The sequence below is a fragment of the Triturus cristatus genome, chromosome 6 (genome assembly GCF_964204655.1).
Source record: "Triturus cristatus chromosome 6, aTriCri1.1, whole genome shotgun sequence".
Taxonomy (NCBI): Eukaryota; Metazoa; Chordata; class Amphibia; order Caudata; family Salamandridae; genus Triturus; species Triturus cristatus.
In genome coordinates, this window is record NC_140589.1 from 1,677,350,902 (window position 1) to 1,677,377,664 (window position 26,763).

At 42.2% G+C, this 26,763-nt stretch overlaps 1 protein-coding gene across 4 annotated transcripts in view; it reads right to left on the bottom strand.

Moving 5' to 3' along the window:
• RD3 (RD3 regulator of GUCY2D) overlaps positions 1–26,763 on the bottom strand; it is a 75,592-nt gene that overhangs the window by 11,936 nt on the left and 36,893 nt on the right. The window contains exon 2 of one of the 4 annotated variants that reach the window (XM_085612852.1): positions 13,399–13,576. The exons of 2 other annotated variants lie outside the window; for them this stretch is intronic. The gene's annotated coding sequence lies outside the window, so the exon portion shown is untranslated. Of the gene's footprint in view, positions 1–13,379; positions 13,577–26,763 lie in introns of all 4 variants that reach the window. One more of the 4 variants, XM_085612853.1, reaches the window with a different exon arrangement.

The window sequence follows — 26,763 nt, forward strand, 5'->3', positions numbered from 1 at the left end:
GTAAGTAATTCTGCATGATTACGCTATACGGAATTACGCACATTACACACGCCCCTGTTATAAATCCCCCAAACGGACCATGAATTAGAAATCAAAGAGCAGCCTTAAATATATTTTGGCTTTTCAATCATATGGTTTTCAAACATCAGTATTCCACTTTTTTAAAGTACACCTCTTTCAATCAAATATGCTCTTTCATTTTGGGTAAAACACTTCAAGAGCATCATGTTTTTGTAACACACATTGTTTAACTCAGAATGTGGGTTGCTAACTGATTTGCTAAACTGAGAGTGCACACCGGTGGTCATGTGTAAAGTTACGCAGGCTGTCAGAGTCTGTGTTGTGTAAGCGTGCAGCCTTAACATTGGCTTGGCTGGCTGACACTCACAGAGGCCAGAGATGAATATATCATGTTACATCGCATGCTATTACAACGCGTACTATTACAACGCGGTCGTTACAACGACCGCGTTGTTAGTACGCAATACCTTTACATCGCAAGTCATTACAACGACTTGCTGTAGGGGACACGCTGGACTTAGGAATAGTATTATTTACTATTCCTACGCCAGTTTGCGCAACAGCAGGGAAGATGTTGGATTTCATATCCAATACTTTACCGCCCCCAACAGCAAGTCGTTCTAATGACTTGCGATGTAAAGGTATTGCGTACTAACAACGCAGTCGTTGTAACAACCACGTTGTAATGGTACTTTGTTGTAAAAACTGCATTGTAAACACTGTTTCCCACCGGAGATATGTAGCATAGCCTTCTTCAATGTGGCTATACCCCCTGAAGTACATATTATGTTGGACTGCCCTTCAGGGAGCTATCTCCAGGGTACAGGCGAGCTACCAGCAACTCCTAATCTACCTGTTAGAGACCCCTAGCTTAGACCATTGGGAAATTATGGTGACTTACATGAGAAGTGAAAGGCATGGGGTTCGTGTGTGCTCTTCACACGCTAAAGGGATCAAAAAGAAGTTTCATTTGACTTTATCGGACCTTAACTTCAGACACCGAAGCAAGGAGGACCTGAGGTTACAACAAAATAAAGGAGGGTGGCAGAAATATCTTTCTATGCCCTATTTGGCCGGAATGGGGAAAGGGAAGAATTTAGTCCCGTAACCAGACACTGACGGTGCTGCCTCCAGATACCTGATGTAAGCAATAATACGCCCAGTTGCTAAAACCCTGTTTCTCAAATTTCACATACTAGCAGCACACACACTGCAAACCGGGCCACAAACTGGAATCTATGAATGTGTTGCTGCAACCTCAGCGATCACGAGGAGGCCATGATTCCTGCTGCAGGTCACGCTGTACTGGTGTTCCAAGGGGTGCTGTAAGAGTTTACTGTTGTATCTTTCATTCTGTATCCTTAGTTGGTTTATTCCCTCACCCCGTCCCTTTAGGACATCCATAGAATGTTCACAGGATTGTAATCTGTACTCCTTGTGCCAACGGTCATTGGGATCGACGTTGGCCCTTTGTGGTTATGGATGTCAGTTGCTGATACATGTTGAATAAACGTTTCTTCATAACGGCATTTTTTCTTCATTTCACTGGCGACGAGTGTCGGGCGGAGGACGACGTATTGACATCCCCTCCGTGAGTTACCACAAGTTACGGAATACAGGATTTATATGGAAAAAATTATCTGTGAGGAGGTACGGATAAATGATAATGTACTGGTAGTGACAAGAGGGTGCTGTGAGGTCATCGCTGGGCAGAAAGTTAAACATCCAGCCAAGATTACAAGAAACATTTCTGTGCTGAACGGCAGAGTTTCCTACCTTATTGTTGCCGAATATCTCGCCAATTCATGGGTGGGCACTTCGGACAGGCATCAGGTCGATTTGTTGTTCCAGGAAAGCGAAGGAGCTCTGCAGTCCATTCTTGGACGTGCATGACGGGACGATCATTTCCAGAGCGGAGTGTTTCTGAGGCACATGCGCAGGTAATGTGAGGAGAAGTTTTCTGGTGCGTTTTCGGGCCACCTGCATGAAGAAGCTGAAGGAAACCGTGACGGAATGATCATATCCAGTTCGGAATGTATGTTCAACGCATCTGCACAAGGAATGTGATGAGAAGTTTCACAGAGTGTTTATTCTATGCACATGCGTGGAGAATCCGAAGGAAAGTTTACCGGCTCTCATGCTGTTCCGGTTTGGGGAGACAGTGAAAATATAGTTATTTTCCTGAATTGCAGTGGTGTGGAGCTATTGACAAAAATACTAACTGAGGAGAGCGCAGTGAAGAACCGTGTAAGGAGTTGATGTGTAGCACCGCATTTTTTCAAATTCAGCAGTAAGTCAATAGACTCTTTCAGGTATACAGCTATTTTTAGCACAAGAACATAGACTGCCTCTGTGTAACGGAACTCAAGACTGTTTTCTACAAGTTATGTGAGGAGTCTTAAAGTGGAAGTACGAACTTTTGTGCTCCAGTGAAGATCGTAAGATAACACGTAACCTTGTTATTCAAAGACTTTACATAATAGTGATACCAGCATTCCGTGTAAAATTATTTTGGGAGATATATTCAGCCCATAAAGTTGTAGAATTTTAGCTATTATCAAACAGTGTTATATAAGTGGAAGTATAGAAAATTAGTGTTTTCTGTGCGCAAGATTTATGAAATACGGTTTTATTGTTATTGTTTAAGTGCGTATTTGTAGCAGTGATTCTATTATACTTTATTGAGAAAAGATTTTGAATATTGTTGGTACAAGTATTATTTTTAGAGTATGGCAGAGGCTAGTATGATTCAAACCACACCATTCCTGTCCGAGGCAGGGGAGCCACTAGTACCATGGAAAGATTGGAGGAAAACCTTTGAATCTTACCACTGGTGTTAGTGGTTTCTCAGCGATTAGGAGACAACATATTTTATTACACAATTTGGGTGCGGAAGGAAGGAAAATATTTGACAGCCTTCCAGATTTGGAAGAAGAAGAAGCAGGAGGAGAAGGAGGAGATGTGTATGATTATAGTATAAGGAAATTAGAACTCCAAATTTGCGGATAAAATGAATGTCGTACTAGAAAGACATACATTTTTTGGAAGAGTTCAAGGGAAAAATAAAAAGGTGGGAAATTACATAGCCAGTCTAAGGGGACTTGCAAATACATGTGAATTTAATGAGTTCACTAAGTCTTTGATACGTGATCAATTAGTACGTTGTACCAATAACAAAAAGATCCAAGGGAAATTGTTAGTCGGAAATCCAGATTTAAAAACTGCAATGGACATTGCTAAAAGTGTGGAACACACTGCAGAATGTATGAAAGAAATGAATACTACAGGAGATAATAGTGTAAATGAAGTAAGCGAAGAATTAAAGAATGTGTGTGCCGTCAAAAGCACAAAGAGGAAAGAAACGACAAAAGAGTTCAACAGGGAGAGAATGTTTACAGAGAACAGACTAAGATGTTTCAGATGTGGTAGCATTTTGCATTTAGCTAACAATGTTAACTGTCTAGCGAGAACAGCCACGTGCAGGAATTGCAATTGTAAGGGTAATTTTGCACGTGCTCGCAAGGATATGTCATGTAAAACTGTGAATGCAATAGAGACCAACAAAGACTACAAAAGCAAATATGTGTTGCAAGTAGATGTAAAAGAAAATTGCAATGTATACAAAGTTGACTTACCTAAATGTGAAATTGGGTTGGATGGGCACAAACTAGAAATGTATGTTGACTCATGTTCACCATTTACGTTTATAAATAGTGAGACTTACCATACTAATTTCAAGGAGGGGGAGTTATCTCTCCAAAGACCAGATGTAGTCCCTGTAGGATACCATAAGGATCCTATTCCTCTAGAAGGAGTTGCCACCATGAAGATTACATTTAAAGACAGGAGTAACATAGGCAAAGTTTATATAGCAAGGAATGGTGCAAATTTGTTAGGATGGGCCCATCAGAGAGATTTAGGGATGAAACTTGATCCAACGGCGTAAATTCCGGTGATGCTTGTAGAGAGAACTGTATGTGGAATGGAAGTCTTTGAAGAGTTCCCTGAAGTTTTCACAGACAAACTTGGGTGTTTAAAGGAGTATCAGCACAAAATTAAGTTGAAGGATGGAGCCAAACCAGTAGCACATAAATGCAGGAACATTCCCTTAATGATGAAAGAACCTTTGAAGAAGGAATTAGACAAATTATTAAACCAGGGAGTTATAGAACCAGTGGAGTGTGCGGAATGGGTTGCACCCATAGTTATTACTTCCAAGGCTAATACAAATTATATTAGGTTATGTATTGACTTGAGAGAGTTAAACAGTAACATATGGATCGACAGGCATCCCCTGCCTAACATAAACAAGGTAGCTATGGATATTATTGGACCTTTAAATGTAAAGGGACTAAGTGGAAGGTTCATACTTGCGTTGGTGGATTACCGTACTGAAGGTGTACCACAAACCTTAGTTACGGACAATGGTGTCCAATTTATCTTCACTTGAAAGTATTTTTACACCAATTCTCTGTTGACCATCAACCAACGGCCTTATATTGTCCAAGGCAAATGGTTTGGTAGAACGCATCAATTGCATGATTAAGGACTGCATTCAACTTAACGCATGCAGTGGAAGCAACGTTGAAAAAGCACTTGATGAGAAGATCTGGTCCTAACTTGTCACTCCTCACTCCATCACTGGAATATCACCATTCAAGTCCCTCAAAGGGAGGGAACCAGGCACCAAGTTAAGCCCCCTGTGGCTTGTCGGTGACAGGAGAGAGGAGGTTAACAGGAATAAGGTCATGGAGAATATACAAACGCATCAAAAGAAATATGTGGAGAGGTACAATTGTAGAGTACAAAAACCTACTAAAACATGGGAAGAAGGACATGTAGTAAGAATAAAACTACCTAGATCTGTAGTGTCAGGAAGTTCGAAGTTCTCAGACAAGAAGGTGGTAATCAAAGTGTTCAAAAATGTTGTACAGTTGAATGATGGACAATATTGGGGTGTTGACACGGTTGTCCGAAATAACAGTGATGGTATTCATGATAATAATTGTAATTTAGAAAACAAGGCTAACAACAAGATTATCACTCCCAACGCTAGAGAGTACTTGAGAAATGTTCACCCTAAACCTAGATGGCATAGAGACTATGTTATGTATTAATCTTACTCTTGTTTTTCCCTCTCTGTTTTTCCCCTGGGGAAGGAGATGTGTTGTATCTTTCATTCTGTATCCTTAGTTGGTTTATTCCCTCACCCCGTCCCTTTGGAACATCCATAGAATGTTCACAGGATTCTAACCTGCACTCCTTGTGCCAACGGTCATTGTGATCGGCGTTGGCCCTTTGTGGTTATGGATGTCAGTTGCTGATACATGTGCACTAGTTAAATTACAGAAGGACACGTTCATTTTTAGGTCTCGCAGACCTGCGTTGCAGCGCGCATGCGCTGCGAGCTCTACGAGGATTATTTTAATCAGGAGATTTCTCAAGTGGAGTAGAAGCCACGCCCCTATTTTTCATTGGCTGACTCATCGTTTATGGTAAACGCTAGCCTCGGACTGAAAATGAGGCTCCTTTGTTACCGCCCTGTCTCCTTTTGGGACGACCCATCTGGACTGGATCTTTTACTTGCGGCGTTATCCAGTGTCCTTTAATTAGTGGGTAGGCACGTTTTTTGCTTTTTTTTGTATGAGCGCGAACCGGAACCAGTGCGACTCAAGTACGTAGGTAATGGTTGTCCGAATGTTTACGTTTCACGTGCGAATGGTGGCCTGTAGCTCGTTCAGCTGCTTGTAGTATTTCCTCCCCCCGCCAGGCTGAGTGAGAGTTCACATGCTTTTGGGTAGTAAAATCCTGCAAGAGTCTTCGGACCACCACAGGTTTCCAGAAATCTACAGACCCGTGCTTCAGGCGATTTCCGAGTTACTAGAGTGATTTATGTGGAACGTCACCGCAATGCGGACTTACACATGGCAATCAAGGGCAGTGCCGCACAGTGCGTCTTGGGCATCTCTGAATAGGTTGCTCATCTTCGCAGGACACTTTGCGGGTGCCGAGATGCCAGAAAGCGTTTCCTTCAGAAACTCGGGTTGAGTTGTGCAGCGTATTTTCTGGAGTGTGTTTTCCTAACCCTTCGCTTCTCTAAGTCATTTCATCTAAACGAAATAGCCCACGATATTCTCTTTATCCACTGCGGTTATAATTCATGCTGTATTCGAGTTCTAATTACTTTACCGTCTTCTGGTGAAAGTCTTGACTGCACACTACTGCAAATTTTGAGAGCCTCGTTTACAAAATAAACAACTTTGATCGCCAAATGGAAGGAAATAGTCTTAAGTTTTGTTTTCCTTGGAAAGGGCAGATTGCTAGCTTTGCCACGAGAATCGTTGCTACCACATTTGCAGTTATGTGGACTAGCTGTAAACTGTGGAACCAGGAGAGTTTTTAATCCCAGCCTCCCACTTGGGCAATATAGGGACTGCATTCCACAGAACGTGAACTGGTGCTACTATCTATATACTACAAAACGCTATTCTCGAACTTCCATGCAGACCACCGTTTTCTATCTCACTTGAATATACAGCGTAGTTGTAGATGGAACCATGGAAATGATAGGAAACGCACACCCACCATTGCTGTTTACAAAATACATTTCTAAAGTTAATGCAGCCCTAAAGGTCACAAAACAAGTATAAATATACTCCAGCCAGGGCTTTAAGAGGGATGAAAAAACAGGGCGGGTGGGGGGGTGGGGTCTCTCCAAGGGACGGGGCCACTGTAATTATCCGGGTGGCTTAAAAACACCTACGTGAAAAGCTGTGATTAGCTTAGTGTGCTGCTCGACTGGTATTTTGCTGCTACTGTCATTGCTTCAAGATATATAATATAAGAAACATTATGCCTATAACAAGTCAGACGTGAGTGTTAAGCCCCCTGGGTGTGATGTGGAGTCCTGCGTGCAGTGGCACTGCTGTATGTGAAACCAGATGCCTGTTCTCCAAATGGGGGTGGGAGGGGGGGGGGGGCGCTGTACCTACTCTGTGGGGCCACTCCCAGCTCACAACATTTCCGGATGGACATCTCTCTGTTCCAGTTCTGGATTCAGTAGTTCAAGTGTTTCCTTCCAGACCTGTTACTCCAAGCGGTGTACTTGGAACGAATCAGTGTCGTGAAAGTCCGGGATAGCGAGCGTGTAACCCGACAACCTTTCTTCCTGTACAGGAAGCGAGCGTCCCAATCTAATGCTAGTTTTCGACTAGGCAATATTGTTTGTGATCTTGGCTTCTTTGGATTAAAAGGAAGGCATGGCCTGAATTAAAAAGTCCTGATGATATGCAGATATATTATTCTGATAGGAATGCCCTAATTTGGTGGGAATGTATTGTTCTGGACATCCTCAAATTGAAAGAAAGGTAGCGCTGTGGTAGAATTACCCTCGGACAGTCGGAGGAACACCCTTCTCTTCCAAACTGCAACAATATGTGCTTCACTGCCAGCAAAGACAGAGACTACCATAAATAACCTGATTTAACCAGGATGGTAAAAAGTGCATTTTCCTCACTTCAATCTCATAGTATAAACATAATAAGCATCACTAGCAACAGGTAGGACTTAGTCTCACACAGAGATGTCATGCTCACATGGTCTGACTCACATTATGCCACGTGGCACTAAACGAGGTGCCTCTAGAAAATTGCACTATTTTCCAGAACAGCAGCATGCACCACGTATGGAAGGAAGGACAGACTCTAGTTTGAGGGCAAGCACTGCATGGGTCCCCTCAGTTTTCACGAGTCACTCAAGTGGGAAGGCGCATCAGGTTGGTTGTCTAACATATCTGAGGGTGTTAGATGTTCCGAGGCCCTGATTCTGAGGTTTGTGGCACTCCCAAACTTCCGGCGACCATTCTGGCAGCATGAAAACCACACCTGGACCTCATAGCCTGTGCTAGGCAGTTGAGAATTCAAGTCGTCCTGTCAAATTGGTCTCCAGAAGGCATCTTGCTCTCTGGTCGTTTGAACGTTAACAGGACGCTTTGCAAAACACTCAAAGTCAAATAAGATAAAAGTTTGTGGTGCTAACATGACTTAAAAATGACTGTGTCCCAAAACAACATATCTTACGCATCCGCAACGAAGATGGAATACTAGGTCACATAAGGAAACAAGCATTTGCTATGCAATAGGTCTTGCATTTTAGAAACTTTTACCTATTGGTATTGTAAATGACAATGCCTTTTATGTGTTGTTTTTTAAACACATAAATAAAAGGCATTGTGATTTACAATGCCAATAGCTCAAAAACTCGCAATTGTGAGACCTATTGCATTGCAAATGCTTGTTTTGTTAGGCACGGGGAGATTAAGTGATTTGCCCAGAATCACTGAATGTTGAAGCGTTCCTGCCGAGACTGGAACCACGTTCCCCAGCTCCGAGGACGACTGCCCTAGCCGTTAGGCCACATTCTCTCCCCGTTCGCTCACCATTTAATAGTTATTAACTGTCTTTATTTGACACTATATCTAACACCAGTCGTATGTTCTGGGGGTTATTTCATAAATAATTCTATTTTAGGTTCTTTCAAAAAGAGAGAGGTATCAATCAGGTCTCAAGCCCTAGAAAGTGCCTGACAGAATGGTATGGGTCAGAAGAGTGGCATCTAAACTAGCATCTTTGGACCTGAGGTTTCAGAAATTTGAGTTGATTACCAGAGCATAATTGTGTCACTGGGATATATGATGTGGCGGAATGCCGTACGAGCTCAACAGAATACCTCTGATTACATGTGCTTCTCCAGATACAACTCACTGGTGAAAGGGGGAGGGGTCTATAGAAGTAGAGGACTTTAAATGCAGCAACATTAAAGTGTTATCAATGTGTTTACCAAAACAGGATAACCCATAGGTGAAGGTGGGCAGCCAGACTGTATAGTATTCGGTATAAGAACAATGTAATGTTGAGAGTGCCATCGAAGACAATGAGGTCTCTCAGGGTCAGTAACGCCTGGCCAACATTCCAATGATTCTCTTTCTGTTTCTACCTTTTTAACCCCTCCAGTGTCCATGACGAGCTGGACTCGTCATGGAGCACAGTCGCGCTAGTCATGAGGCATTCCCTGGGGAATCCCTCTGGTGCGGGCACCAGAGGGATTCCCTTTATTTAAAAATAGCCTCGGGAGCTGGGGAAGAGCTTCCCCAGCTCCTGAGGCCCCCCCCACCCCTGTAATGACGATCGGCGCGCACATTTCAGTTTCACTTTCTACGTGCTCAGGGGGCTATCTCAGCCCCCTGAGCACGTAGAAAGACGGGAGAGGTATCGTTGTAAAGGGGAGAATCTCCAGAATCTCCCATTTCCAATGGTACCCCTCCCCAGTGGATCCCTGCTTGGGGATCGCCACAGGAGGGCGATCCCCAAGCAGGGATCCACCCACTAGACACCAGCGAGCGGGGAGCGGCCCCTTGGGCAAGGGCCTTTGCTCCCTCCTGGTTATTTTGGCGCAATTTAGTCTTTTTGCCCCCCTGGGGGGCAGATGGGGGCATTAGCCCCCAATCTGCCCCCCCAGGGGGCAAAAATCCCACTAGACACCAGGGAATTAAAAAAAAAAAAATAAATAGGGGTGGGGGCTGCCCAAAATGGGCAGGCCCATGCCCCCACCCCACCCCCCAATTATTACAGTCTTTCTGCCCCCCCCCAGGGGGCAGATGGGGCAATGGCCCCTAATCTGCCCCTTCGGTGGGGCAGAAAGCTCACTAAATACCAGGGATTCATTTTTAGGTTTTTTTTAGGGTGGGGGCTGCCCGAAACGGGCACGCCAATGCCCCCACCCCCCGCCACCATTACAGCCTTTCTGCCCCCCCCCCCCCCCCCCAGAGGGGCAGAAAGCCCACTATCCACCAGGGATTTTTTTGCGCAATTGTTTTTAGGGTGGTAGGAAATTTGTTTTAGCCCGGTGATGCCACAACTTTCCACAACAACTGTGTGAAAAAGGGGATTTTTTCAGCTAAATTTGAGGTTTGCAGGGCATTCTGGGTAAGGAAACGTTGGGGGATCCACGCAAGCCATACCTCCCTGGAATCCCCCGGGTGTCTAGTTTTCTTTTAGGTTTGCAAGGGATTCTGGGTAACAGAAACTGGTGGGAGGCAGTCAAGTCACCCCATCATAGATTCCCCTGGGTGTCTAGTTTTCAAAAATGTATAGGCTTGCTAGGTTTCCCTAGGTGCCGGCAGAGCTATGGTTCAAAAACTACAGCTAGGAACTTTGCCAAAAAAGGGTCATTTTTCACAGTGAAATTGAGGTGTGTCCACGTTGCTTTTTGCGCCGTTTCCTGTCGCGGGCACTAGGCCGACCCACACAAGTGAGGTACCATTTTTCTCGGAAGACTTTGGGGAACACTGGGTGGGTGGAAATTTGGGGATCCAAGTAGATTACAGAACTTTCCACCACAGACATATGGGGAAAATGTGTTTTTTTGGCAATTTTTGAGGTTTGCAAGGGATTCTGGGTAACAGAACATGGTGGGAGGCAGTCAAGTCACCCCATCCTGGATTCCCCTGGGTGTCTAGTTTTCAAAAATGTATAGATTTGCTAGGTTTCCCTAGGTGCCGGCAGAGCTATGGTTCAAAAACTACAGCTAGGCACTTTGCCAAAAAAGGGTCATTTTTTGCTACGAAATTGAGGTGTGTCCATGTTACGTTTTGCGCCGTTTCCTGTTGCGGGCACTAGGCTGACCCACACAAGTGAGGTACCATTTTTCACAGAAGACTTTGGGGAACGCGGGGGTGGGTAGAAATTTGTGGATCCACGCAGATTCCAGAACTTTCCACCAGATAAATGTGGGGAAAAAGTGTTTTTTGGGCAATTTGTTAGGTTTGCAAGGGATTCTGGGTAACAGAACCTGGTGGGAGGCAGTCAAGTCACCCCATCCTGGATTCCCCTGGGTGTCTAGTTTTCAAAAATGTATAGGTTTGTTAGGTTTCCCTAGGTGCCGCCAGAGCTAGGGTTAAAAAACTACAGCTAGGCACTTTGCTAAAAAAGGGTAATTTTGCATTGTGAAAATGTGGTGTGTTCACGTTGGGTTTTGAGCCATTTCCTGTCGTGGGCACTATGCCTACCCCTACAAGTGAGGTACCGTTTTTATCGAGAGACTTAGGGTAATTCAGATTTGTAAAGGAACTGTTATTACCTATTGACTTTCGATGCATTTCTGCCTTCCAAATGAAAGACATTGTGTAAAAAAGAAGTCATTCTAAAAAATGACTGATAATTCTCATGCTAGTATGAGTATTCCCAATTTCGGAAATGTGCAAATATCTACTGTTTCTAAACTCTATATTTTGTTCCCATTTCAGAAATACATAGGTGTCTTTCATACCGATTTTTCCATGTACACATTTTTACAGAATAATTACTATATACCTGGTACATAATAAAAAACCATTGCAAGTTGCTGCTCAGTTTTTGGCTCTGGGTTCGTTGGGTTCTTGGTGAACCTACAAGTCCTATATATCCCCACAACCAGTAATGTCCAGCAGATGTAACTTTCAAATAGATGTCATAATTAGTAGAAGTTACAGGTGAAAACGTTGACACAAAAGGCTTTTTTATTCAACAAATTTTCAATTTATCCTATATTTAACTGTTAGTTTCTATAAAAAAAACCCTGATGGATCTACACAAATGACCCCTTGCTGAATTCAGAATTTTGTCTACTTCTCTAAAATGTATAGCTTTCCAGGATCCATTATTGCTTTTGTACCCATTTCTACCATTAACTGGAAGGTGGTCGAAAGCACAAAAAATAGCAAAAATAGGCTATGTCCCAGAAAAATGCCAAAACTGTGTAAAAAATGTTGGGTTTCTGACAAAAGTCTGGTATCCCCTAAAAGCTGGGAAAATTGTGATTTCAGCCCCACAAACCTTTTTTTGATAACACTTGCAGGGAAAAACCCAGAAGCTTTCATTTGCAGCCCGTTTTTCCCATTTTCCCCCCAAAAAACTACATTTTGCTGTATTTTGGCTCATTTCTGTGACCCCTCCAGGGGAATCCACAAACCCTGAGTACCTTCAGAAGCCCCATGATGTTGGAAAAAAAGAACGCAAATTTGGCGTGGATACCTTATGTGGTCAAAAAGTTACAGGGGCCTCAGCGCGCACTACCCCAAATAGCCAAAAAAGGGCGTGGCACAGGAGGGGGAAAAGGCCTGGCAGCGAAGGGGTTAATTTAGAACAATTTACCCTCTTTGGTTGGAATGTTCTAATAGCACTATAGCCTTTATACCTCAGGCTATTATGGTTGGTAAAGACCCTCGCTCTTTGGGGCCTGTAACAACTGTTATAGCCCTCTGCAGGGGCTATAATGCTTAATTAGAACATTAGAATGTTGGGAGCTCTAGTGAAGATAATGAATTGGCTTTGGTCTAATAATGGTATAAGCCTACTGCACACACATTCTACTGTTTCTATTTTTCTCAGTATTCCATCGTTAGTGGGTTAAATGTTCGCATAACCTTTCTGCCTTAGGTTATACCAGTTATTAAAGGGCATCCCTCTTATTATAAGACATTTTCTGTGGCTCGAGCCTATAACTCAAGAAGAGGGCTTTTAACAACAATTATAGCCCTTGGTAGTGGGCTTTAATGCTATAGAATATATCAGCCTCTGTCTGTGGTAATCTTCGGTTCATGCTCATCTGTGAATATAGTTAGGACTTAAAATCTGATAATGATACTCATATTCTGTGCTTCACTAGTTGCTCAAAATGAGAATACCATATACTTGCATATTTTTGTTGTGCTGTAAATAGATCTGTGGTGCTCTTTTTCTTGTAAACGCTATATAAAAGCTTTTACATAAATAACTAAACATAATAGAAATTATAGAAATTTTCTACCTGCGAAAAAGAGAACTATGCGTCTATGCCATTCATAAAGACTTCTCCATCACAACATTTTTGTTAGATCATCTGACAAATTATCTTCCTTTGCAAAGTTGCTCGGATCAAGGGATCTTGAAAATTGTTTGCGATCTTGTGTCATAAATCCTATGACTGCTTCCTAACAGAATATTTTCATTGCTCACTTTGTTTTTTCTTGAAAAATAGAAAGATGTGTCATGCTCATTTATAAAGTTATTTTTAAGTCTCTCTATTTCATTTGCAATCCTTGAATTTATTGTTATATGATGCAAAATATCCTAGCTAGCAATGGTCTATGCAGTTACCCTGTAAGCGCTAGAAAGACCCAAAAGACTAACACAGCCCCTACAGGCCTTGACAAGGTACCAAAAAGCACTGACATGTATTATAGCAGGCTAATGATGCACGAGGTTGCAAAAAAGGAACAGTTTACGAGACAGCAGGGTAGAGATCCGATACAAACACACACACTGTGGTAGATGCAAAATTACCTTGGTATGGTGTTCTCACCCTTTAAATTCTCAAAACTTTCTTGTGTAATTCTGATCCTTGTTGTGGGTTATTTGGTGGCTGTTGTCCTTGGCTCTGCAGACTCGTAGGTCTTTATTGTCATCTACCATTAATGGCAGTCATCATGGCTTCATATTCTGTGTTGACCCATGTCAATGTTTTCCATGACGCTGTTACCCTACACAGAAATACAGTGTCTGAGTGATTTTAAGGCGGCACATGGCTTAAGATGCTATTTTCCAAGCATTGTTATCATGATCACTTCCAACAGTCATGCTATTTAGGAAGAGTCAAATGAAATTGGAGTGCTGTTGCAGCAGTAGTGTGGTGTGTAGGTTTCCATGTTTAGGATATTCTATTAACCAGCACTGCAGTCCTCAGGCAACAGGACTTCTCCATTACTCCACTACTGAAAGCTCTTCCAGTGTCATGCCACCTTCCATTGTTTCTTTCTAGTGGCATTACCTAAAGAAGATGATAATGGTGCATTCTTGGTTTTTGCCCTGGGTGCTCAAGAAAGGTTTGATTTTGTGCTTCCTTCTGAAGAGTGGTGCCTGGTGGATTTTTAAGGTAGTGGGGAATAAATACCTGTGTTTAATTGGAGCAAGCAAAGCCATTGAACCTGAACTTCTGTAGATGTAGCTCAGGGAGGGCCTCACCTGAAAAAGGTTTGAAAAATGCTGGGACACCTGGTAAATTTGACAGTAATTTGTACTTAGGTCTGGAGAGGCACTGCTGAAATATTACAACGATTTTCTAATACACCAGTAAGCTGTATCCTCCACAATTTAGGGTTCACTTCATCATGAAACCATTTAAACAACTGTGACAAATCAGTGGATTTGTCAGCACAATTCTCCAGAAAAAGTTGCTCAAACGTGAAGTGTATTATAGGCAGCTAATCAAATCTGTTTTTCAACATCTCATGTACTATAATTTGTCCAAGTGTATGTAACTTCATCGTTCACTTACGATTTTGACCCTCTTCTTTCCAAGTCGATTCACAATAAACAAAAGATGCCCCACTAAACAGCACCCTATGGGCGGCCCTGCAAAGTTACCATACCCAGTCAGTGTATCATAAATACTTAGAAAATTCCATCAAGCAGCTGGACTTAACTGAATTATGGGCCATGAACCTGTCATATGATATTTTTAAGAGGGCGACAAACAAAGCTGTAAAACTCAGCAGCGGCTGCTGCAAAACACAAGTGGGGTGGTGGGGGGAGGGTGATGGGAGAAAAAATATTCATAATAAAAATATAACAATTACCTCTTCCTGCTGCCAACGCCGACGGCCGCCTCCTTGCTTCTCTCTCACAGTCACCGGAAAGCAAATGCTCCCAACCAATCCAGATGCTGCTCTCATGCAATGAGAGCAGTGCCAGTATTGGTCTGAGCGACCTGGTCTGCCGCTAAGACAGTGCCTGGAAGCCTGCAGCTTTTCTCCGACCCGGCTGTGAACACAGCTGGGTTCGAGAAACAGAAGTGTGCATGTCTGTTTGGCTAGCCAAAGACGGCCGGCCTATCTTACATGCACACTTCTCAGTGCACATCACTCCTCCCTTTCATGGCCCAGCCCACCTTACACAGGCATGCCAGCCAGAGCCAGTCAAAGAAAAATAAAAAGATATTATGTTTATATTATCATTTTATTTTTCTGTGACTGACTGTGACCAGTGGGGCGACACTCCTCTGCCATTGCGGAAGAGCTGCCCCTGGTAAAACCTTGGGACTACAGCACCCCACAGAATGCAGATTTTGTAAAGCTAAAAAGGAGGACTTCATCAACCTAGTCTGCATCTGTCCTAACTTGCATACTCTTCGATCTATTATTGAAAAAGGCTTTTAAGGGATAAGGAATTTGATAGTGCAGTGAAGCTATAATAGCGAGCCTCAAACCTGACGACCCACAACTTAATTGCAAACTGGTTATAGTCTGACCATGGCTGCCATCTGATGCACCTCTACATAATGGCTTGTCATAGTCCTGGAGGTGGAATGATTAACATCAGTAATTTAGAAGATTGACCGACAGGGGGGATAGTGGGAGTATAGTTTCTTTTAATTTAATGTGTACTCTGTTTTATCTTTTTTCTCCTTTAATCGTAACTTATAATAGAAATGTGAGTCTACACGTTACTATGCACAGTTGCACTTTCACTCTTATCTTATTTTAGATCGCATTTCTAATTAAAAAAATAGATATATATATATGTATATATTTGTGGTTTTAATGAACGAAAACAATCAGGAAATTTTTGATTCATTGATTCGTACTTATATTTCATGACTAAGAATGACTTGGGTATCGTTCCGGAAAGTTCATTTCAGCTTGCCCTCAAGAACAATGAAATCAACAGTAGCAGACAAAAAGTCTGTCAACCCTAGAGACAGTTCCAAACACAAATCTGACGATTTGACACCACATGTGGTGGACACTACTTCGCAGCGATCAGGTTTACGTAATAAAGGATTTATCTCCTATTCAACTACTCAAATCATGAAGGTTATGGAGAAAGGACGCTGTGATGTGTTGCCTGGCCCGAACAGGATCCCACGGGCTATTTACCCTTCATTTTGGGTGGTGACATTTGCACATGTTTTTGACAATGCGCTCCAGTGGGAGATTTCAGATGATTGGAAGTGCTCTATTATTAACTCAATTTTTAAATGCGACGATATGTCGGCCCCAGTAAGTTATGGAATCATAGCACTCCTTGACAACAAAGTCAAATAGTTTGCTTCCTTGCTGAATAAAGATCTAACAAACTGGGCAAACAAAAACTAAATAATTCCAATAAACCAAACCGAATTCTGCAGTGGTACAGGCACCTCAACTAACATCTTAGCACTTTCATTAATGATTGAGCTACACCTAAAAAAGCGGACACCTCTACATTTATGCTTTGTGTATTTCTTTGACTGTGTCCGGTGCAAACTGTTATAGGGAAACTGGAGTAGTGCGAAATACAATATCCCCTTCACAGAGCTATCTACATGCTGTAAGACTGACAATGAAGCTCATGTTTCCAGGAAGATTTACTCTCAATCAGGCCTGAAACTCTGAAACTGGGGTGTGTTTTGGCATCTCACATTTTTTATCACTTTTTTTTTGTTGCCAATTTGCCTGTCAATCTGAATTTCATAAACGGTCACCCTCAAAACTCAGTGGTTGTCTACTATCTAGCTTGCTCTATGCAGACAACGTTATTTTGGCAAACCAAATTAAAGCGGGTCTGCAAAGGTTTATTGAGAGCTTAGCCAAGTACTCATCAAAAATGATATGGATATTAACCTAGCAAAAACTGAGGTGGTGGTGGTTACTAATAAAACAAATAGAACCCACAAATGGCATCTCAAAGGAATTGAAATTGTGAACGTCAATGAGTACAGGTATCTCAGAGTGATTATTGATTCAAGAGGCTCCTCTCTACAGCAGAAACATCAGCTAAGAGCCAAAGGCCTCTCCCTGGTGGTAGCATTTCAAATGTTACTTAAAACTCTAATGGGACCTGCTATCTCCCTGATTTTGAAAGTAATATCCACAAAACTGCTTCCAACTCTAACATACGGCAGCGAAGCAGTGCGAGGAAGAGATGCAACAATGTTAGATGCCATAATTTCCAACCTTTCTGTGCTAAGACATGCATCTCCTGCTCAGATACGCCATGAGTTTAGTTTAACCAAACAAACAATAGCTAGGCTGGGTGCCTTTGTAAAATGCTTCTACAAATTGAAACACACTATTAAATCGGTGGTTAACTATTGGTTAACTAAACTTATTTTTGTATTTTATCATTAAGCGTGCTACAGAGGGATACGTGCTGCCTAGACACGCCTAAATAATACACCCTACTTCAGGTCTCTTCGATCTGACCACTGTGCACTATCACGAATGCTGCTGCAATGTTATCTTAAAAAATCCACAATATTCAACAAAACTTTAAACAATGTTTTCACTTCATTTGAACACAAAATTATTCAAAAGATTTCAAAATCATGGTTCAATGATTAATTTAATGTTCAGATATTTACACATTCATACTGAACTAACAACATATTACTAATCAATATTTCAGTAGTTTGTACATTGCCCAATGCATTTCGGGCTATTCGCCCTTCTTCGGGGGCTTCAATCTGAAAAATACCCAAAAGTTAAATGAATGATGTATCAAACACTATCCGTGCAAAGAAGTAAGGGGCATATCAGCAACAACCGGCGATAATTATCGCTAAGCGCACTTAGCGCCAGGATAATTATCGCCGGCTAGCGTGGATTTTTATCGCTGAGATAGCGTGCTATTAGCAACGCTAATCTCAAAAGCGATAAAAATCCTCATGCTAACTGCCCAACGTGAGATTATCGCTGGAAACCCAGCGATAATCTCACGTAGTGTGGCGTTACCTTGCTGATAGGGACTCACAAACTTAGCCATGATATCCACCTTCCATAGGATATCATGGCTAAGTCAGTCCTGAAGCAGGCGTAACTAAAGTAGCGATAACAGGGGTTAACGCTACTTTTCTTGCCGCTATGCTTCATAGCGTGGGGCTTGATGATAGGAGAAATGTCGCTTAGCGACATTTCTCCTGTCATGTCAGGAACGCCCACTTTGCATCTCATTAGAGATGCAAAGCTGGGCGTTAGGAATTCCTACGCTAACGTAAGTTTTCACGCGTTAGCGTGAGCTTGCTAACTAGGCGATAAAATTATCGCCGCTTTTCGTCCGAAAACGGCCGCAAAAGCGGCGATAATTCTATCGCCTCGCCGATATGCCCCTAAATCGTTAGCGTCATTGTCAAACAGAAATTATTGTTTAAAGCTTTGTTGAATATTGTGGATTTTTTAAAGATAACATTGCAGCAGCATTCGTGATAGTGCACAGTGGTCAGGTCGAAGAGACCTGAAGTAGGCTACAAATTGAAAGCCACAATGAACAAGCATTAAAAATGCAATAGGTCTCGCCTTTGATTAAGTTAAAGCCATTTGCTTTGCTAATGGTATTGTATAGCAAAGCAAATGGCTTTAAATTAATAAAAGGCGAGACCTGTTGCATTTTTAATGCTTGTTACCCTTTCTAGGTGATAAAATAATGACCATTGAGTTGGATATCCATGAACGTCGGCTGTCAAATACCAGTAATAAGACAAATGTGTGATAAACACAACAATGCCATGTTGTGCGAGCACACAGATGAGGGTGTGGAGGCGGCACACACAACATGCCTACTGGTGCACGCACAGGATGCAAAAAGCACCCTTGGACAAGCCGGCCACGTCACAACACAAGGACCACCAGAAGACTGCATGTAGTAAATAAGTTTACAATCGATCGCCCCCATCAATACAATCGATTATAAGCTCAAGCTGCACTATTGATATGCTGTGAAGAAGACTGCTTTCTAAACAGCTAGGTGAGAGCGCGTCAGAGGTGTGGGGGGGCGTTATCAGCAGTTGTCAGCTGTCACCAACTGGGGCTGGGCCCCTGCAGAGCTCAGTGCAATGTCAAACAAAGCACAGATCCTTCAGGCTAGCTCAATAGTTGGGTACAGCCAAAGTAAGCACAATGAGAGCAGCAAGTGATAACAATTGCAGGTTCTGTATCCTGCCTTCCAAAGCTTTCTGTGATGAAATACCTCTTTTTTTGATCTAGGTCAAAGCTCCTTTAAGTGCATTTTGGGACACGGAGAAGAAAGCCTGCATTCTTAATTTCTCTGGTGCACCTGCTGAAAACAGAAATCGTGTCGGTGGAGTCAACGTCCGCCTGGCCGCAGGCACGGGGTGGATTACTGAACTGCATCTGAGAGTACCAGCCTCCTCACAACTACTCGAACGTCAAGTAGGTAGGACGTGGAAGTAGGGGTTACGCCTGTTCTACAAGTACACAGTGGAGCAAAGTGAATGCAGTGGCAAGGAACGGGCTTCGCGTGCGCATGTTTGAGACCAGAGAAACCATCAGGGTTAAAGCCTACCTCGCCGGTGGTTCAAATTGGAGACATTCATTCCCTTATATTCCATGAACTTCACACAACCTGGTTTCTAAGAGCTTTACAAGAGTCAGCCCTATAGTGGCAAAAGACAATGGTCCTGAATTAATGATTCAAACAAAGTGGCAAAGGCACTTACATGAGTTAATTAATCTACTAAGTCATGAGCTGGAAAAAAAAAAACAGTTATAGAAAGCTCACAGTGTTCAATCTAACATTTAAATATGAACCACAACATCCAAAATTGTAAATCACCAAATCTTTACTTCATTTGGACAATTCAATTACAATTTTTAATACAATGTTAAACTCAAGGTTGCTCCAGAGGGAACGTGCAATAGGTGCAAGTGCTAAGGAGTGAGTATAAGAAGAAAGGAGTAATAGAGCATAGTTGTGAGAGATATTCTTTGAATTCACAGTGGTGAACGGTTCATAATTCACCGTCACTGACAAAACCTGGTCACGTATACAATTTACAGCAATTCATGTTACATGATTATTTTGAGACAACTCAATTGTCTGGCACGGGCGAGGTTCAAATCTCCCTCCAGGCCCCCTAGTCGGGTCGAAACGTCGACGCCCCCCCCCCCCCTCCTACCTGGGACACGCCAATTTTTCTCGTGCCAGACAATTGAGTTGTCTCAAAATAATCATGTAACATGAATTGCTGTAAATTGTATACGTGACCAGGTTTTGTCAGTGACGGTGAATTATGAACCGTTCACCACTGTGAATTCAAAGAATATCTCTCACAACTATGCTCTATTACTCCTTTCTTCTTATACTCACTCCTTAGCACTTGCACCTATTGCACGTTCCCTCTGGAGCAACCTTGAGTTTAACATTGTATTAAAAATTGTAATTGAATTGTCCAAATGAAGTAAAGATTTGGTGATTTACAATTTTGGATGTTGTGGTTCATATTCAAATGTTAGATTGAACACTGTGAGCTTTCTATAACTGTTTTTTTTTTTTCCAGCTCATGACTTAGTAGATTAATTAACTCATGTAAGTGCCTTTGCCACTTTGTTTGAATCATTAATTCAGGACCATTGTCTTTTGTATCAAGATATCACCCAGGTCCTTAATTTACTGGGTCACCCCATTTTTGTAATGGCCAGCCCTATAGTGGCAGCACATAAATAAGCAATGTTAGGGCATACAGCATGTATACACGCTTTTCACCATTTTACAGAAGCAATTGGTGACAGCAGCATAGCTGGAATGCACACAACAGGTGAGAGGTGTTTGTCGGCAACACAAACACTCAAGTGCAACCAGTGCTTAATTTGTAAAACACTAAGTGCCAGGGCCCTTCTCGGAAGGTCACTGCTGCCTGAACCACACATTGCCCACAGTTATGCGTGGCAGTAAAGACGGTGATGAAGGAAGAGACTGCTTGGGCCACAGAGATGGAAAACCAAAATGGCGGATGCTTGTTTACATTCCGGATGAGTCTTTACAGCAGCTGTGCCACATTAGAGGATGGGTAGAACCTGGGGTAGCGCTCTGACTAGGAGTACTGAAGAAACACTGGTGCTTCTCTTTCCTCACAGAGTCCCCGGAAAGGGAAATGTGCTCAGACTTCCTTGAAGCGAGCGTCATTATGACTCAGTTGCTGCTGAGCTGATATTGAAAGGTGCTGACTTCATTTTGCAGTTACTGGAAGGTGAACAGAACTGTGGATGTGAATGTTGTAAAGTGACTTAAAAGTTGACTTGGCCAACTCAGACTTCAATGCGAGTTGTCACCTTCCAATTCATCAGACCCTCTCCCAAAGTAGTATAGGTTGCAGTGACTGCCAGAAGTCACGCCTTTTTTTTGCAGATTTTATATAGCGTAAACTCGACCCGAAGGTATTGGAGCGCTTTACACTTCTTAGAATGTAAGGACATCATACACAATACAGGAAAGCATGGATATTTTCTGAAAGTATGTCAAATCAGCAACATGGAGTCGTGAATAACATCAGTGAAGGATTTCATATTATGAGATATTGGGAAACAGTCAGAGGCAACGACCTCTATATAAAAAAAGATTGTAATTATTAATAAGCACACAACGCGTAATAAGAACATAGGTTGCTTGCTTCTATTTCTCACCTGAACATGATTAATACTTCCTTAAAACGGGTTGCTAAAATAGTAATATTTTAGCCTATTGCCAACAAATGCGTTTGCTAGTATTTTTTTTCAAAAGGAGAATGTAGCTGTTCAGAGGGACTGGATGCTTTACTGGCGGCGAAAAAAAAAAGTCCCCTGAGTGTCACGCCGCCAGTACAGCATCCAATCCCCGCGTGCACATTTACTGTCTCTGTCTATCCGCGTGCACGTTTTGGAATCCGTATCGATTCCAAAAGGTCCTCGTCATGGCGAGAGGAGCGCATGCGCTTTCCTAACGCCAGCCGAGACCTAAAAATCATTAATTCAGGTACTGTGGACTGAAATAGTAACTGGGTCAGAACAATAACCAGCAAGGTGGTACCTGAAAAGATTCCTGGACTCCCTTCAGATAAGACCCCTATGATACATGTCTGCCACACATGCTTCTTCCCAAAAAGCATTTAACACCGTCATTAAAAAGCTCTCACTGACAGAGGCTAACCTGTCCAAACAATGAAACGTGTGGATGCTTTTAAATAATTACAAGTCTCTAAAAGCACAACCATGCCTGAAGGCAGGATACTCTTTTTCAATAAAAAAAATATGTTGATGAATCTTTGGTTCAGGAACCTAACCTCACTTGATCATTCTGTGGCTAAAGGAAGTGGAGAGTGCAACCTGTAGGTTGTGAAGGCTGATAAAGAGGACTTGATCCATTGGGTCTAATCTGTCAACCTCTTATTAAGAGTCAGAAGGAACTACTATGAAACTCTTTTAATGTGAAGAACATCCATACATGTAGGCATGCAATAATTAATTGCTATGATCCCTGGAACACAGTCCTAAACTGTTTATTCACAAAATGATTGTCCCATGAAGATAAACGGATCAAGACTCTTACATAACCAATCAGATGTGTAAAACAAAGAATGCTTGTATCTGTCATACCAATTTGGTAAGCAAACTTTAGTAAATATTTTAGTTAAGACATACATTTTAATAATCATGTTAACTCAGATCACCTAAGAATTATTTGTTTATTTACTCTTACTTAAGATGATGCGTTAAAATACAAAAGGGAGGTAGTACGTATATGCAATTATTTTAATTTATTACACACAATAAATACATGGAATTTAATTGAAGACAGCTCAAGAGTTGTCCTGTAGAGGAGTGTGGTGTGCAATAATAAGACCACAGTTCCTCCTGTAGTTATTCATTCACTTCAATTTTGTTGACAATTGCAAACGGAACTCCTTCCATTATGATCCTCTTGATTCTTTTCACTAAGCAATTATATCTCACAAGTGCACTTGTGAGATATACTATAGTTTATAAAATCTCATCCATTTTGTGCAATGTAAACTGAATGCAATAATGTATGGTGATGGAATTAGGGAGGAAGACTTCTTTGAAGAAAACTTTTTTAAAAACTCAGAAATTCTTCTGTTCAGAGGTTACGCTGTACAATTCTTTTCTAAAAACATTTTTATTATTTTTAACTTAATACTCCATGCCCCTGAAACACCAACTGCCTTCTTTGACCTTTTAAGAGTTTCACAATTTTTGCCAAACCCACCCTACAATAGCGCCAGTTCACACCCTCTTGATCTGCGGTCACCATTAAATCTTGCCCTCAGGGTTAACTCTGCCACTCAGGCACATGTTATGTCCTATATACTGTTCTATGGTGCAGGTTTTCCATTTGGTCCTACACTTTGGACTGAAGTGTTTCTTATAGCCTCTCAGATACTACTATGCAAAGACTGCAAAGCAGAGACTGGAAAGACTGACAATTTCTTGGATAAGTGTATAGCTGCTATGTCATCTGAAATTTAGGCTGTGATTCCTTAGTGAGTTGTAATACCAATAACATGTTAATTTCATAGGGTCCGATTCTGAGATAACTCCTATAACTGAGATAACTCCTATCTCAGTTTAGTAGTAGTAAAGTTAGGAGTCCTAACTTTACTACTACTAAATGCCTTCTGTAAATACCAAAAATAGTAAGTTTAGGATTTTATCTCAGTTTAGTAGTAGTAAAGTTAGGAGTCCTAGCTTTACTACTACTAAATGCCTTCTGTGAATACCAAAAGTAGTAAGTTTAGGATTTTATCTCAGTTAAGTAGAAGTAAAGTTAAGAGTCCTAACTTTGCTACTACTAAATGCCTTCTGTGAATACCAAAAGTAGTAAGTTTAGGATTTTATCTCAGATTAGTTCTGTGAATCGGCCCCATAGGCCTTATATGATTTTGCCACTAACTTCCATTACAAAACAACATCAATTGTTCCAGTGATTCATGCCTGAGTTCAAAGTGGAGACAAATACTTCATTGCCTGGATTTCTCTTGGAGATTCAATACAACCTATGGTAGAAACTTTTACAGGCACCATTACTGAAAATATACCAGATGCTGGACAAACCCCAAGAAAAAATACTTTTCTGCATGTTCAATTTCACTAGTATCTTAAATTAAATCGAACTGTCCATGGACCAGTCTTCCAATGTTACTCCCTAACCAGAGTTGATAGAAAAGTTAGCACGTTTTTAAACACTAACGGATGTGACATTACATCTTTGATTAATTAAGAGTCATTCTTCTCTGAGTAGCCCAATTCATGCCGTCTGACTCTCATTGTCGCCCCTCTCTAATTACCAGCAGCTTCCAGAAAAATACTGTAAGGTCTATGTGAAAGACCATAGACATTTCCATCTTGGAACCTTTCCTGGGTTCCCCAGATATCAGTGCCAAAGGACGATGTTAGCTTCAGTAAGTTCTCTAAGAATGGAGATGGATGGTGGCTGTGTAGAGGCAGACTCTATTGGATCACGTATATCAACATACCTGTTATGTTGGGAAGGGGATACTTATCCACAATAACCGCTTTATTCAATCCTCTCAAATCCACACAAAATCCAATCTCACCAGTAGCCTTGCAAACCAAAACCACCGGTTTAACCCATTCCGAAGCTTCCACTTCCTCAATAATGCCTTCCTTCTTCAATCTATTTCGTCTTTCATTGCCTGCCTCGTAGAAAAAGGAACTCCTCGCATCTTACTTATCACTGGGGTTGCATAAGCCTTCAATACAATCTTGTGTGCATAGTCAGTCAAACACCCCAATTTGTCACCAAAAACATCTAGGAATTTCCGATGGCAAGTATCCATCTGTTCAGACCAACCCATATCCTGAAATACACCAACTTCATCTGTCACTGGGGCTGCATTCATTTTGCGCTTCTTCTCCTTGTCCTTCACAATAACCTCAGACAAACTATTCGGCATGCATGCAGGTGGTGAACCTCTAAGAACACAATTGCAAAAAGAACAATTGATGGATAGAATGCAGAACAATGTCATACGTTCACCCAGTACAGACATCTGGGCATAAATCCATCGTTTTTTTGCTCACCATGCCATTCCAGTTTGGACCCAGCCATATGCAAATCAGTCTTGACCCTGCGACAATGGGTACAGTCCAGCTTGAACTACCAGGCAAGGTGGAAAGACTAATACATATGTGCACAACTAAAGAATGTGTCACAAGACAAAAAATAAATGTGCAAGCCAAAGCACAAACTCTTCGAATAGCTCAAAAAAGCTCAAAACTGGGGCCAGATTGCAAAAATCAAGCGGCAGGGGTACCGTTTTGCTCCCTTTTGTGATGGATTATGTGGAGCATAATCTGCGCTGCAGCATCAATCCTTCAAAAAACATTGACAATGGGGCTCTTTAATGTGTCAATTGTTAAAATGGTCGTACTTTGTTATACAATTCGTTATATTGGTGTTTGGCATAAAAATAGCCATACAAATGCCAAATTAAGACCCTTTCCGCAAATTAGATATTAGCAATCCATACTTTGCAAAAAGTAGACTCTTTAAAAAAAAAAAAGGGAATTCCGTTGTAGCACAAACAACGGAAAGTATGCAGCATACCAAGTGTGACGAATACCATAAAAATTACACCATCCGGCGGTATATAATCCGTCCTTATATGTAATACCCAATGCATGAGTACAGCACCCTATCTATAACTCACATACTACCACCTCCTCCCTAGGCGCACTGCTGCAAACTACTTTAGGCTTATTTCAGACACATTGCTACATCTTCCTCCGAAATAAGGCCCTGGAATCCCAGTTCATTCTACCTTGCAATTATGGAAAATTGATGGCCTTTTCCCTTCATTTCAGTACACCCCTTTCTCGGCTGGAGAGGGTGATAATGTGTGCTATTTTCAAGTCAGTGCTCTTTTTGCAGCTGAAGCACGACAGAGCTCAAGTGGAGTTGAATCTCAGAGAACTGGAATAAAAACGCCACTTGAACACTATCTGCCAGAGGCACGGAAACAGCGCATTAAAGCGAGTGCTATGAAAAGAAGTACGGCAAACGGTGCGTAAAGTGCATTACTTAATGCTAAATCTGCATATCCTTTAGTGAGGAAGAGGTGGTCCCGGACAAACCGGAAGGCAGGCACGGTTAATACCCAGGTATGGCGCATCGAAGAATTACTGCATTGTCAAGGAAGAGATTAAGGGCCTGACTCTGGGATGGCCGGGAACTGGAGTGGGAGATGACGTGACTGGAGGGGGAGACACAGAGCATTGACTTACCAATTGAAGCTGGTATCTGTAGTGACTGGCTGGTCACGGTCTAGTGTTTCTACACTATGGGGCCGATTATGATGGCCTCCATTGTCGGTTTCAATCAGCCAGCCAGAATTGAAACAGACTGGTCATTCCGGCTGGGTTCCGACGGGCTCAAGGAGCCCTTTGGCCAGTCGGAACTAGCTCGTAATTCCAAAGGGCGGGCCTTTCCTCCCTTGGGATTACGATGCAGTTTCTGGCATGGTTTCCATGCTGGCATGTCCGACATGGAAACCATGTTAAAAGTGTGTTTAGGGGCCCCCAGCAGGGTCTACCTTGAGTGTACAGCCTCCGGTTGTGGGCCGAGGCGGCAGCTATGGTGCCCTCCTGTTGATCCCTACACCCCATGACAGGCACCTTTTGGTGCCTGCCACGGGGTGCAGGGAAGAACAGCACCACTCATTTCCCTATGGGAGCATGCATTACAGCCGTAATGTAATGCATACTCCCATAGGTAAATGTAGGAATGTGACTGAACAGTGTTCGGTCACATCCTAATGAGGAGGTCACATTCTAATTACGCGGCCGGGACCACCTACCGGAGGTCAGTCCCAAGACCGAGACGGAGTTGGGCAGACTTAAGTCTGCCCGACACCGTAAATAGGCCCTAAGTGTTTCCACTA